Source organism: Gracilinanus agilis, chromosome 3 (genome assembly GCF_016433145.1).
Source record: "Gracilinanus agilis isolate LMUSP501 chromosome 3, AgileGrace, whole genome shotgun sequence".
NCBI lineage: Eukaryota > Metazoa > Chordata > Mammalia > Didelphimorphia > Didelphidae > Gracilinanus > Gracilinanus agilis.
In genome coordinates, this window is record NC_058132.1 from 89,880,132 (window position 1) to 89,893,111 (window position 12,980).

The 12,980-nt window shown below is 31.9% G+C and overlaps 1 pseudogene; it reads left to right on the forward strand.

Annotated features, from left to right (window-relative positions):
* The first annotated feature begins 8,354 nt into the window (after positions 1 to 8,354).
* On the forward strand, positions 8,355 to 8,927 carry LOC123238736 (annotated as a pseudogene).
* Positions 8,928 to 12,980: the final 4,053 nt, after the last annotated feature.

Genomic DNA, 12,980 nt, shown 5'->3' on the forward strand with positions numbered 1-12,980 from the left:
CACTCCTTGTGAAATTTATATCAAGTGCCTAACAATTGACTGTTATGGCTCCATATTCTATCCCTGAGAAGAAATGACAAAAGAAGAAAAGAAGAAACAACATAATAAGAGAAGAATAAATGCAAATCTAGTCCCTTTTTCCTAAATTTCTTACTCTGGTGGTTGACTGTGGTCTTGGCTGCTAAGTGTGTAAGTACATACTATTGGACGTGGATTACATTAATTGGGCATTATTCAAAAAAACTATTGTGATTATAATTTTTTTCTTATTTAGAACTGTTTTCATATAAACTTTAGAATTGGATGTTTAGAATTTTTCATCCACTAGTTATTTGGCCTTTTTGTGCTAATTTTTCTAATGAATTTGATTGCCAGTCATTCATATACCTCCTGCCTCAGCCACATATCCCTCTGTGATTTCAATTTCTTTCTGTCCTCCTTAGGGAGGAACATGTTTTTATTTAATATAGAGAGTTCAAATTATTTTAGGAAAAGAGACAGAAAGAAATAATCCAAATTATGGAGCCTCACTAAGGCCTAAATGGTATCTCACAGCTTCTACATTAAAGGACCAGAAGGCTTGGAAAATGATATTCTGGAAGTCAAAGAAATTGAGTTTATAACCAAGATTACCTACCCATCAAAACTGACTATATTCTTTCAGGGGAAAGCATAGTCATTTAACAAAATAAAAGATTTCCAAGCATTCCTAAAAAAAAAAACAAAAAAAAAACACACACACTTAAACATAAAGATGAGATTAACTCTTTGCTGCCCATTTTTAGATTTAACCAACAGAAGAGTACACCCCACTTATCCTTAAGTGGGGGAGGTCTGTGACCCACATGTATGATAGTGGGTGATGAGTCAGAATTGACTGACTGCCTCCTGGGCATTCCTAAAAAAAGCCTTATCAGTAAATGATACATGTAAAGGGGGATGAAGGTAAAGGAAGTGATGAAAGGTCCTTACCAGAATCTTTGGTTAGATGGATCTAACCAAAAAATTAATAAGAGAAAGTAAGGGAAGTGAATGAAATTTTAGAAAAATTATAATTAGTATATATATGGAGAAAATTGAATAGGGATAAAAAGGAATATTCCTTCTTTTTATCAGCACATGGTACATATACAAAAATCAGCCATGTACAAGGACATAAAAATGTCACAACTAAATACAGAAAGGCAGAAATAATGAATAAACTTTTTCAGATCATAAAGCAATAAAAATTATAATCAATAAGTGTTCAAGGAAAGGCAAATTAAAAATTAATTGGAAACTAAATAATCTAATTCTTCAAAAAGTGTGGGTCAAATAAAAAATCATGGAAACAATCACTTATTTCATTAAGGAGAATGATAGGAGAAAATTTATCAAAATTTATGGGATATAGTCAAAGCAATACATAGGAGAGAATCTATATATACCTGAGTGCTTATAAAAATAAAATAGAGGAAAAGCATATCAATTAATTGGGCATGCACATGAAAAAAACCTAGAAAGAGAAAAAAATTAAAAATCTCCAGTTAAAGAAATAATTGGAAATACCATATATGAAAGGAGAAATTAATAAAAACAAAAGTAAAAGAAATATTGTACTAGTAAATAAGACTAGGAGCTAGTTCTATGAAAAAATAAATAAAATAGAAGGTTGGTAAGATTTTTTAAAAAGAAAGAAAAGAATCAAATTACTACTATCAAAAATGAAAAGGGTGATTTCCCCTCTAATGAAGAGGAAATTAAAGCAATCATTAGAAGTTATTTTGTCCTATTAAATACCAATAAATTTGATAATCTAGGTGAAATGGATGAATATTTACAAAACGTATGTAAATTGCTTAGATTAACAATGGAGGAAAAATAATTCTTAAATAATTCAATATATGAAAAAGAAATTGAACAAGCCATCATCAATGAACTCCCTTAGAATAATTCCTCAGGGCAAAATGGATTTACAAGTGAATTCTATCAAACATTTAAAGAACAATTAGTCCCAATACTATACAAACTATTCTTCAAAATAAGCAAAGAAGAAATCCTACCTATTTTTATGTCATAAATGTTGGACTGATACCCAAGCTAGGAAGAAGAAAAAAACAGAAAAAGAAAGTTACAGTACTAGAAAAGGGAATGAAGCTATATATTACAAGAATTCATCACAATGACTAAGTGAGATTTATACCAGGAATGCAAAGCTGGTTTTATACTAGAAAAACCATCAGCACAATTGACCATATGAATAATCAGATCAACAGAGGTCACATAATTATCTTCAATGGATGCAGAAAAAGACTTTGACAAAATATAACACACATTTCTATTAAAAGCACTACAAGGCATAGGAATAAAAGGGCCTTTCCTTAAAATAATTAATGTTTGTTTAAAACCATCAACAAGTATCTTCTACAATGGGGATAATTTAAATGTTTTCCCATTAAGATCAGCACTGAAGCAAGGATGCCCATTATTACCACCATTATTTAATATTGTTCTAGAAAAGCTAGCTTTAACAATTAGAGAAGAAAAAGGAAATTGAAAAAATTTAAGTGGGCAATAAGGAAACTACACCATCACTCTTTAAGGATGATATGATGGTATACTTAGAGAATCCTAGAAAATCAACAAAAAAAATTAGCTGAAATAATTAAAAACTTCAGCAAAATTGCAGAATACAAAATAAACCCACCAGCATTTCTATGGTCCTGGCTGAGAAACAGAAGGTTAGGGGTAAATGATCTCAGCAATCTAGTGTTTGATAAACCTAAATATTCCAGCTTTGGGGATAAGTAATTACTATTTGACAAAAACTGCTATGAAAATTGGAAAACAGTATGGCAAAAATTAAGTTTAGATCAATATCTCACACCCCATACCAAGGTATGGTTAAAATGGTTATATGATTTAAAGAGTATAAATAAAGCATAAAGAGTGACATTAAAGGAAATAAAGGGAATGTAGAAGAGTTTAACTTCAGATCCATGGGGAAGGGAAGAATTTATGACCAAAAAAGAGATAAAGAATTTTAAAATGAATAATTTTGATTCCATTAAATTAAAAAGGTTTTATACAAACAAAACCAATGCAACCAATATTAAAAGTGAAGCAAAAACCAGAAAATATTTACAACAAATTTCTCTGATAAAGGTCTCATTTCTCAAATGTATAAAGAACCAAGGCAAATTTGAAAGAATTCAAGTCATTACTCAATTTAAAAATTGTCAAAGGATATGAATAGACAGTTATCAGATGAAGAAATCAAAGCTATCAATAATCATATGAAAAAATATTCTAAATCCCTCTTGATTAGAGAAATGAAAATTAAAACAACTCAGAGGTACCACCTCAGACCTTTCAGATTGGCTAATATGACAGTAAAGGCAAATGATAAATTATGGGAGGTAATGTGGTAAAATTGGGACACTAATGCATTGTTGGTGGAGTTGTGAATTGATTCAACCATTCTGGAAGGCGATTTGGAATCATGTCCAAAGGGCTATTTAAAAATGTTTATCTTTAGATCTAGTAATACCTCTACTATGTCTGTATCCCAAAGAGATAAAAAAAATTGGAAAGGATCTGTTTGTACAAAAGATATTGATAGATGCACTTTTTGTCGTGGCAAAGAATTAGAAACTAAAAGGATGTCCCTCATTTGGGGAATGGCTGAACAAATTGTAAAATATGATGGTGACAGAATACTATTCTGCTCTAAAGAATGAGGAATAGGATGAATTCAGAAAAAAAAAAAACAGAAAGACCGTACAACCAGAAATACATTATACACAATAACTGAAGTATTGCGGAACAATCAAATGTGATAGACTTTGCTACTAACAGCAATACAATGATCTAAGACAATTCTGAGCGACTTATGAAAAAGAATGCTATTCACCTCCAAAGAAAGTACTTTAAGAGTAGTATTACAGATGAAAACATGTGACTTATCACTTGTTTACTGGGAATGTTTTGGGGTTTTGTTTTATGAGATTATTCACTTAAGTGAATAATAAGGAAATATCCTTTGTATAATAATACATGTATAGCCCAGAAAAAGCAAAATTAAATTAAATATATTTTGAAAGAAATTATATATATGTATATATACACACATGTATATATAAACTCTTTTTGTAGTGGAAAAGAATTGGAAACTACTAAGGTGATATCCATCAATTTTGTAATGAGGGAACAGATTGTGGTATATGTTGGTGATGGAATAATGTTGTGCTATATGATAAATAAGATGATTTCAGAAAAAGCTGGAAATAGCTACATGAACTGACACAAAGCAAAATAAACAGAACCAGCAAAACTTTGAACATAGTAACCGTAATAATGTCCAATGATCGGCTGTGAAAGACAGCTATTCTCAGCAATAAAATGATTGTGACAATTGTGAAGGACTTAGAAAAAGAATATTATCTACCTTCAGAGAAAGAACTGTTGGAGTAAGATGCAAATCAAAGCATACTATCATTCACATTAGTTTATTTAGGGTTTTATTTGGGGGTTTAGTTTTATATGAGTATAATCCTAGAAAATGAACTAAAATATTAGCTGAAATAATTAATAACTTCATCAAAGTTGCAAGATGCAAAATAAATTCATCATCATTTCTATGTATTTGCAAGAAAACTTAGCAGAAAGAGTTAGAAAGAGAAACTCCATTCAAATTAAAACTAGACAGTATAAAATATTTGGGAATCTATTTGCCAAAAGGAATGCAGGAATTATATAAAAACAATTACAAAGCACTTTTTACATAAATAAATAATAAATAAATAAATAAATAATTAAAAAAAATAAAAATTTTACATAAATAAAATTAGGTCTAAAAATTGGAAAAATATTAATTGCTCATGGATAGGCCAAACTAATATAATAAAAATGAAAATCCTACCTAAATTAATTTACTTCTTCAGTGCCAGACCAATCAAACTACCAAAAATTACTTTATAGAAATAGAAAAAAATAATAACAAAACTGATCTAGAAGAACAAAATATCAAGAAAATCAAGGGAACTAACGAAAAAAATGTGAAGGATGATAAACTACCAGTTCCAAATCTTAAATGGTACTATAAAGTAGTAATCATCAAAATAATTTGGTCCTGGCTAAGAAACAGAAGGATGGATCAATAGAATAGACTAGTGGTAAATGACCTCNTGAGCTAATATAATAAAAATGAAAATCCTACCTAAATTAATTTACTTCTTCAGTGCCAGACCAATCAAACTACCAAAAATTACTTTATAGAAATAGAAAAAAATAATAACAAAACTGATCTAGAAGAACAAAATATCAAGAAAATCAAGGGAACTAACGAAAAAAATGTGAAGGATGATAAACTACCAGTTCCAAATCTTAAATGGTACTATAAAGTAATAATCATCAAAATAATTTGGTCCTGGCTAAGAAACAGAAGGATGGATCAATAGAATAGACTAGTGGTAAATGACCTCAGCAATCTAGTGTTTGATAAATCTAAATATTCCAGATTTGGGGATAAGAACTCACTATTTGACAAAAACTTTTGTGAAAATTGGAAAACAGTATGGCAAAAAATAGGTTTAGATCAATATCTCATATACCCATTAACTAAGATATGGTCAAAATGGTTATAGGATTTAAGCATAAAAAGTGACATTATAAGTAAATAAGGGTAGTGTAGAAGACTTTAACTTCAGATCCATGGGGCAGGGAAGAATTTTATGACCAAACAAGAGATAGAGAATATTAAAATGAATAATTTTGATTGTATTAAATTAAAAAGGTTTTGTACAAAGAAAACCAATGCAATCAAGTTTAGAAGTGAAGTAAAAAACAGAAAATATTTACAACAAATCTCTCTGATAAAGATCTCATTTATCAAATATATAAATAACCAAGGCAAAGTTAAGAGAAGTCAAGTCATTACCAAATTTTAAAATGGTGAAAGGGTATGAAACGACAATTTTCAGATGAAGAAATCAAAGCTATCAATAATCATGTGAAAAAATGTTCTAAATCCTCTCTAATCAGAGAAATGAAAATTAAAACAACTCGGAGTTACCACCTCATTTTTAGATTGGATTATGACAAATGATAATTGTTGGAGAGAATCTGGTAAAATTGGGACACTAATGCATTGCTGGTGGAGTTGTGAATTGATTCAACCATTCCAGAGGGCAATTTGGAATTATGTTCAAAGGGCTATTAAAAAATGTTTACCTTTAGATCTTGTAATATCACTACTAGGTCTGCATCCCAAAGAAATAAAAACAAATTGGGAAAGGACCTATTTGTACAAAAATATTTATAGCTGCACTTTTTGTGGTGGCAAAGAATTGGAAACTAAAAGGATGGTTCTAATTTGGGGAATGGCTGAACAAATTGTGGAATATAATGGTGATGGAATACTATTCTGCTCTAAAGAATGAGGAACAGGATGATTACAGAAAGAGCCAGAAAGACCTATGTGAACTTATGCAGAGTGAAATAAGTACAATCATGAGAACATTATATACAATAACTAAATATTGTGGAACAATCAAATGTGATAGACTTTGATACAAACAGCAATACAGTGATCCAGGACAATTCTGAGGGACTTATGAAAAGGAATGCTATCTACCTCCAGAGAAAGAATTGTAAGACTAGTATTGCAGATGAAAACATATGATTTGTCATTTGTTTATTTGGGAATATATTTTGGGGTTCTGTTTTATAAGATTATTCACTTACAAAAATGAATAATAAGGACATATAGTTGGCATGATAATACATGTATGACCCAGAAAAAAGAAAAATTGCAAATTAAATAAAATATATTTTGAAAGAAATTATATATATACATATATGTATATTCCTAGTAGCTCTTTGTGTAGTAGCAAAGAATTGGAGACTAATAGGATGTTCATCAATTAGATAATGGGTGAACAGATTGTGGTATATGTAGGTGATGAAATAATGTGCTATATGATAGGCAGGATGATTTCAGAAAAAGCTAGAAAGATCTGAATCAGTGATTCCCAAAGTGGGTGCCACTGCCCCCTGGTGGGTGCTTCAGCAATCCAGGGGAGCGGTGATGGCCACTGGTGCATTTATCTTTCCTATTAATTGCTATTAAAATTTAAAAAATTAATTTCCAGGCTAAGTCATATTTTTTTCTGGAAAGGGGGCGGTAGGTCAAAAAAGTTTGGGAACCACTGATCTACATGAACTGACACAAAGTGAAATAAACAGAAACAGAAAACCTTTGTACATAGTAACAGCAATATTGTCCAATGATCAGCTGTGAAAGACAGTTATTCTCAGCAATAAAATGATCTGTGACAATTGTGAATGACTTAGACAAAGAATACTATCCACTTCCAGAGAAAAAAACTATTGGAGTAAGATGCAGATCAAAGCATACTATCTTTCACATTAGTTTATTTAAGGTTTTATTTGGGGAGTTTGGTTTTATATGAGTGTTCTCTTACAACAATAACCTATATGGAAGTATGTTTTGCATGATAATACGTTTGTAATGCAGATCAAATTGTTTACCCTCTCAGAGAGGGGGGAGGATAGGGAAGGAGACAATTTGGATCTTAAAATTTTGGGGGGAAAAGTATTTTGAAAATTACTACATGTAATTGGGAAAATAAAAAAAATTGAATTTTTTAAAAAAGTAAAGTTACCTCCTTAATAACATTCTAATCTAAATATGACTCTTTGCTACTTGATTCAATTGCTTGTGTTTCTATACTTTAGGCCAAAAACAAATCCAATCTTTCCCTCACATTATGTCCTATATCCCAAGAATCAATGGGATCAGCAGTGGAGAAAAAAACACCATTGCAGAATCAAATAGTGAGTTTTTTCACTTCATGTATTCAGTTTATCAAAAGGGAGGCATTAAATCCTTTCACTTGCCTCAGTTTAATCTGAGACTGGCCTTTTATGGATATTCAGGATGGCAAGAATTTTATGCATCTTAACTTAAATTGAACTTTTCATTTTTTTATGTGTCAGTGATCACCCTGAATAAAGCACTTCACCTCTGTAAACTTGAGCTTTTCAGCAAGATGAATGACTCGAATTTCATTTCATGAAATAGCATTATGCTACCTACTAGATGTAATAATATTTGCTTTTAAATTTTCCTTCCTTCCTTCCTTCCTTCCTTCCTTCCTTCCTTCCTTCCTTCCTTCCTTCCTTCCTTCCTTCCTTCCTTCTCTACCTCCCTCCTTCCTTTCTCCCTCCCTTCCTTCATTCCTTCCTTCTTTCCTTCCTTCCTTCTCTTCCTTCCTCCCTCCATCCCTTACTTCATTAAAATTTTTTCTCTTTCTTTCTTTCTTTCATATGTTTTCATTCATTTCCTTATTGTCATGGAGTGATCACTGCTCTTGGCCATGGCCTTTGACCGCTACATTGTTATATGTAACCCACTGAGATACACCACTATCCTCACTCCTAGCAAGATCATCTAGATTGGACAGAGTATAGTGGCAAGAGGGACTATACTCATGACTCCCCTCCTTGCCCTTCTTAGCTGTCCTTCTTTCTGTAGGGATAATATTCTCTCTCACTCCTACTGTTACCATCCTGATGTGATCAAACGTTCCTGCTCCAATATCAGTGTTAATAGCTTCTGTGGACTCATTGGGGTCCTTTGTTCCTTTGGTTTGGATGCTCCTTTGATTGGCATCTCCTATGTGTTGATCCTTCATTCTGTGCTCAACATTGCATCTCCAGAGGAACAGTACAAGGCTTTTAGCACTTACATCTCCCATATTGGTGCTGTGGCTGTTTTCTACATCCCCCTCATTGCACAGTCTGCTGTTTATAGGTGGGGAAAGAAGGCACCTCCATTTGTTCACACTTTGATGTCTAATGCTTTCCTCCTTCTTCCCCCTGTGCTAAAGCCAATAATCTATAGTGTGAAGACCAAACAGATCTAAAAGGTTATCTTCAAGGTTTTTCTGAAGAAAGGCTATTGAAGCTTAAACAGCAGAATTGTAAGTGAGCTCCTATGAGAAAAAGGACAAATATGAAGCTATTTGGGTGAGGATTAATGGCCTTTTGCAAATGAATCACTTAAATATTCTTCTTCCAAAATCCATTCTAACCAAAAAATAAATAAGAAAGAAGTAAAGGAAATGAATGGAATTTTAGAAAGATTAGATTTAATAGATATCTAGAGAAAATTGAATAGGAATAAAAAGGAATATACCTTCTTTTCAGTAGCACATGGCACATATACAAAAATTGACCTTGTACTAGTACATAAAAACTTCACAAACAAATGCAAAAAAGGAGAAATAATAAATGCAATGTTTTTCAGATCATAATTCAATAAAAATTATAATAAGTAAGGGTTCATGGGAAGATAAATGAAATACTAATTGGAAACTAAATAGTCTAATTCTTCAACATGATGGTTCAAAGAACAAATCATAGAAACAATAACTGATTTCATTAAAAAGAATGATAATCAGAAGAAATATATCAAAATTTATGAGATATAGTCAAAGTTGTACTCAGGGGAAAAGTATATCCCTGAGAATTTATTTATATCAATAAAATAGAGAAAAAGCAGATCAGTGAATTGTGCATATGACTAAAAAACCTAGAAAATGAACACATTTAAAATTCCCCACTAAATGCTAAATTGGATATCCTAAAAATCACAGGGCAAAATAAAATGGAAAGTAAAAGACTTATTGAACTAATAAATAAGATTAGGATCTTATCCTGTGGAGAAAAAATAATGCACTGGTTAATTTAATTTAAAAATGAACAGAGAGAAATCAAATCAGCAATATCAAAAATGAAAAGAATGATTTCATCTCTAATAAAGAGGAAATCAAAGCAATCATTAGGAGTTATTTTGCCCAATTATATGACAATATATCTGATAATCTAAGTGAAATAGATGAACATTTACAAAAACATATATTACCTAGATTAGCAAAAGATGAAATAGAACAATTACATAATCCTATCACAGAAAAATAAAGTGTACAAGCCATCAATAGAACTAGATGAATTCTCTCAAATATTTAGAAAACATTTAATTCCAGTACTATATAATCTTTCTGGCAAAATGAACAAAAATTTTCTATCAAATATCTATCTATCTATTCTATAAAATTCTATCAAATATTTAGAAAACAATTAATCCCAGTGCTATATAATATATTTGGCAAAATTAACAAAAAAGGAGTCCTACTATATTCTTTTCATGACACTAATATGTTGCTGATACCTAAGCCAGGAAAACAGAAATAGAGAAATAAAATTATGGGCCAGTTTCCTTGATGAAAATTGATGCAAAAATCTTAAATAAAATACTAACAAAAAGAATATCACAGGGGGCAGCTGGGTAGCTCAGTGGAGTGAGAGTCAGGCCTAGAGACAGGAGGTCCTAGGTTCAAATCCGGCCTCAGCCACTTCCCAGCTGTGTGACCCTGGGCAAGTCACTTGACCCCCATTGCCCACCCTTACCAATCTTCCACCTATGAGACAATACACCGAAGTACAAGGGTTTAAAAAAAAAAAAGAATATCACAATATGTCACAAAGTTTATTTAGTATGGCAAGGTGGGAATTTATACCAGCAATGTAAGGCTAGTTTAACATTAGAAATACCATCAGCATAATTGACTATATAAATAATCAAAACTAACAGAAAGCACATGATTATCTCAATAGTTGCAGGAAAAGCCTTTGTAAAATATAACTCATTCCTATTGAAAAAAAAAACACAACAAGAAAGCATAGGTTTAAGAAGGCATCTCCTTAAAATAATAAGTAGTATTTTTTAAACACCATCAGCAAATATCATCTACAATGAGGATAATTTAGGTGACTTCCCAATAGTATCAGGAGTGAAGCAACGATACCCATTATCACCATTATTTAATATTGTACTTGAAATGCTAACTGTGATAATTAGAAAGTAGCACTATTGCTGTTAGCTGCAGTGAAGTGAGGTCCCTTCCTAGTAAAGACAAGAGTACTACCCAGGGAAAAAGTGACCAGACCTTTACTTGTTTTATATTGTCTTGGAAACTACAAAAAATATATTCCCTCAAAATTAGCTCTGAAAAGAACAGAATGGAAAGCTTCTCCTCTACAGGTATTTAACATACATTTAAAAGTCAAGAAATACAGGGAAAATGAACGAACAATAACAACAACAACAAAAAAAACCCAACTAACTAATATTGTAACAGGAAGATCTCAATACAAACTCAGAAGATATCAGTGTCAAAATAGCTACAAGCAAAGCTTCAAAGAGAAAAAAATTAATTTAGACATGAGCCCAACAAGAACTCCTGAGAGGACTCTGAATATCAAATAAGAGCAGTAGAGGAAAAATTGGGGAAGAAAATGAAAGTAGTACTAGAAAATCATGAAAAGAGAGTTAATAGCTTATGGAAGGAGGTTCAAAAATACAGAAGAAAATAACATTTAAAAAAGATAATCTGCTAAATGATATAAGGTATAATTATTCAGTGAGAACTCCTCAAAAAGGAGAATGGATCAAAATGATGAAAAGGTACAAAAGTTCACTGAAGAAAATCATTCCATGAAATTAGATTTGGGCAAGTAGAAGCTAATGAAACTATGAAACATCAAGAAACAAGAAAGCAAATTAAAAGAATGGAAAAAAAGAAGAAAATATAAAATACTTCACTGGAAAAACCACTGACTTAGAAAATAGAATGAAAAAGCTAATTTAAGTGTTATTAGACTACCTGAAAGCCACAAACAAACAAAGAAACAAAAAAGAAATCATAAACATCATATTTCAAGAAGTTATTAAAAAAACTGTTGATATCCTAGAACCAGAGGTTAAAATAGAAACTGAAAGAATTCACTTATCTCCCAAAAAAGATCCTCAAATGAGAACTCCCAGGAATATTATAGCAAATTCCAGAGCTCCAAGTTCAAAGAGAAGAATATTACTAGCAGCTGGAAATAAGTCATTCAAATATCAAGGCATCCTAAACAGTCTGGATCACACAAACTTTCACTATATCTTTGTTAAAGGAGTGGAGGGCTTAGAATAAGACATTTTATTGCAAAAGAAAAGGGGCTAAGATTAGAACCAAGAATAACCTACTCAACTAAACTTAGTATAACCCTTTGGGGGAAAAATAGAAATTTAATGAAATAGAGAACTTCTAAGCATTCTTGATTTAAAGAATAGAAGTGTATAGAAAATTTGACATTAAATTACATGACTACAAGATGCAAAAAAGTAAACAGAAAAGAGAAATAATAAGGATTGAATAAGGTAAAATTGCTTAAATTCCCCTAATTTTTAATTCCTAAGAGCATTATCATTATTAAAACAATTAGAGGAGTCTACATGGACTTAGAGCATAAATGGGAGCTGCCTATGGTGTGATGAGCTAGAAAAAGGTGGAGAATGTGAAAGGGGAACATTTTGGAAGAAGGGGAAAGGGAGAAAAATAACAGTGAAAATTATATCACATTAAAGGAATACAAGGAATAACTTTTGCAGTGGAGGGGGAAATGGGAGGGATTGTCTCAAAGGGAGAATAACATCCACACTTAGTTGAGTATCTTACCTAGCTGTCTATCTTACCCAACAGGGAAGTAAGAGGGGAAAGGGTAAAGAAAAGGGCTAGATGGTGATAGAAGGAAAGGTGTGTTAAAAGAGGCAGTGGTCAGAAACAAAATAGGCTTTTGAGGAGGGATAAAAAAGGCCAGAAGGAAGAGAGAAATTTCATTTAAATAACTATAGACCAGCTTTGGCAAAGTATTGGCATGCCTGGTGGCCTGCAGTGGGGGAGATGCTCTGTTCCCACTCCTCCCAGCACCTGAGGACAATTTTTCATACCTTGTCCCTCTGTACAGCCACCCAAAGCAAGCATGTCTTCCCTCCACTCTCTTTTAAGTAAGGGGAGAGGGGATGCTCACAGCTTGAAGTTGCCCTCTGTGCACATGAACTGAACAAGCTTAGCCAGTGGCTTCTATAT